This window comes from Diceros bicornis, chromosome 39, assembly GCF_020826845.1.
Source record: "Diceros bicornis minor isolate mBicDic1 chromosome 39, mDicBic1.mat.cur, whole genome shotgun sequence".
Classification (NCBI taxonomy): Eukaryota; Metazoa; Chordata; class Mammalia; order Perissodactyla; family Rhinocerotidae; genus Diceros; species Diceros bicornis.
In genome coordinates this window covers 10683200-10686266 of record NC_080778.1, presented here as the reverse complement: position 1 = coordinate 10686266, position 3067 = coordinate 10683200, and positions in this window count along the sequence as shown.

Genomic DNA, 3067 nt, shown 5'->3' with positions numbered 1-3067 from the left:
CTGTCTTCTAGATGAGACAGCTGGGGCTCCACGGTTCATTAATTCACCCAAGGTCACTCCACTGGGTTTGAAACCTTGGTCTTTTGACATTAAGTCCATGCTCTTTCCATGATCTCTCTCAAGGGTAATCCTTCAAGTGATTCATTTGTAAATAGAAACAAAATGCCTAGACCTAGTGTGTCAGTTCATGCCAGATGAGTCCAGGTGGATCCTTGTAGGTGGATCCTTACCCAGAAGAGAGTCAGATTTAGGGCATCGCCCTGAAACTTCAAAATTTCCTTCTATCAGTTTCATTAATAATAAATAGAATACAATTTTACATCATCTTTAAAAAATACATAGCACCAAAAATTCAGTGACCTGCAGAAACTGTTACATGGACAGATTAGCATTTTCCAACTTGTCTGTAATTCTTCCATCGACCTGCCATGCCCAACTTTAGCGACGAAGGGAGGTGCTGAGCTATCTAGGATTGGAAATTAGTAGTAAATACAGCAATAGAAAAGAGTAACTTAGGGCCTTGGCATTTTTTAAAGCAGGAATATCTTTTAGCTCTTCTTATAGACTAGAACATTGATGAGAGAACCAAGAGAGAAGCGCCATTCTTCAGTGCCCCTGGGAGTATTTGACAGTCATCAGCTAATTAATAGGTAAGGTTTAATTAGATGAAACTGTGATTTCTATACTGAGTGTGCATTTTCTGTGGTGTTACTAGGAGGACTTCGGTTTCTTCGCCCACTTCCAGGCTGGCTCAGGGCACCCCTTCATGAAATCTCAGTTCTTACTTCAGTCCTGACTGTTGTGAACAAGACTTCTAAGTCATTCACCCCATATTTTCCAGGTGGACCCTGTAGTGTTACCCAGCTTGCCTGTGGGAACACCAACCCCAGAACCAGTCTCTTCATTCCGACCTCACCTTTCCTTTCTCTCACTTGGACCACCCAGTGACCCAGAGCCCCACATTCCTTAATTAGAGTGTTATCAACTATTTCCTGCATAGAGGATTGTTTTCCCAGAGAGGTCACAATTCCTTTGAGGACTGCTACATCACCCCAGTTCCTGGCTACCTAATGATTGATTAATACACTGATCTTCTAGAAAGTTCTTCAAGTTGCAAATAAAAAAATTAGAAAGGAATCCAGCCTTTTCTCTGATTATGTCTGCCTCCACTTGTCATATGCTTCAGCCACAGAGTCTGTTGTCATTCCCTAAAGTGTACTCTAGCGTCTCAGGCCTTTGATGAAGCTGTTCCTTCCTCCTGGAATGCTGTTCACCACATCTACCTTTTGGAATCGTAGCCTTCCTTCCCTCTGAGTCCAGCTCGAGTCCCATCTCCTCTAAGGAGCGTCCCTCAGACTCTTCCAGACTGAATTAAACTCCCTTCCCTGGTTCTGCAATAGCAGCTCGCCCCGCGCCTCCAGAAAGCAGGAGCCAGTTTTCACCTTTTATCCTTACAAGCGCCTTGCAAAATACTTTGCACAGAGTAGGTATTTACTGAGCTTTAATTATTTTCCACATGAAAATTGTGTTATTAAATGAAAACATTTAAATCTCACTGTATGTTTATTAGTATTGCCATGTGGTCCCTAGCCTTTTTGACTGTCTTTGCTTTGTCAAGAAAGACCTTGTCTTTGTCACGATGTAACAGTGACTGTCCCTGTGGGGTGTGACTGATGTTGAGGAGGACCTCCTGTCCCTGCCCTGGCCCTCGTCATCAGCAGGCTCATGTTAATACCAGTGCTTTAGAATTAGGCCCTTGGACTTTTCCAGTTTTGCCCCAGGTAAGAAGGCCTCACCTGAGATGGCTTGAGACAACAGGTCTCAGCATCAGGAGTCCTGAATGCTGACTTTTGTCAAGAACTTGGAGGGCACAACCACGACTGACTGTCTCTTCACCTCCTGCCCTTCACAGACCAAAGCCTCACCTTCATGGAGGAGGAAATCCCTGATGGTCCCATCCTGGATCCTCCAGCTTCATCTGCCCTGGCGTTTGGGACGCCTGACTGTCCCAGGGCCACGTCCCTTGTGTGCAGGCTGAGGAGGCTGGAAACCAGGGCTCCGAATAAAGGACCGAGAGGCAGTGGAGTCAACCATGGCCCAAGGCTGAGCCTCTCTCTGCTGGGAACTCGCTGCTGTCCTGACAAGTACTCCAGCCAGACTGGGCCTTAATTCTCACCATAAAATAAGGTCATGGGATTCCATAATCTGCAAAGTCCCCGGTTTTGCTAAGTTCCTTTTATACGGTGACTTTGGTTTTAGTGTATTAGCGGTGAAACTCCTTGCCTGCCTCTCCTCTAAGGAATTTTGAGGAAAGTCTATGGGTGTATGGGATAGGGCTGGAAGAGAATTTTCCAGCCTCTCCCAGTCCTGGGGCTCGCAGACGGTGCACAGGGCAGAGGGCAGGTGGGGACTCAGTCTGGGCTGGAGTAAATCCAGTCCATGTGCTTTAAGGTCATTTTTTTTTTTTTTCTGGCAGGAAAAGGGCTGTCCTCCAGCCAAATTTTAACTCATGCTATTGCATGGGGGCTACGCGACCATCTCCAGGGTTTGCTGGGACCAGAGCATCCCTGAAATACTGCAGAGTGTCATTGTGTCTTGCAGAATTATTCACCGTACACAAATGCCTGCATTACTGTGGTGGATGTACATAATTTAAATTTGCCTCTCAGATCTTTGTGATAATGAATTTATCTTTGTATTAGGATACAAAAGAGCCTCTGCATAAAATAATATTTGAGGAACTCTGTGTTTTCAGAAAGCTGGCTTGAAATTAAGAGAGGCTAGAACAAAATGTTCTTTTTAAACTGCCTTCCCCACTTATTGGGATCAAGATGAAGAATTAGAAATAAAACATCCTAAAATGAGGTGATTAGAATCTGTAAATTGCTGATGATATAACTACCTCAACACCATAGGCAATGCTCCAACTTACTTGCATATATCACTTTAAGAACTAAAGAATTCTTCCTTTCTGATGATATTTTGGCCCGAAAAATTGCACGATAGAAACACGATATCAAAAAGGGTATGTTAGCAACGCTGAACATCAGTTAACTACAACATAATT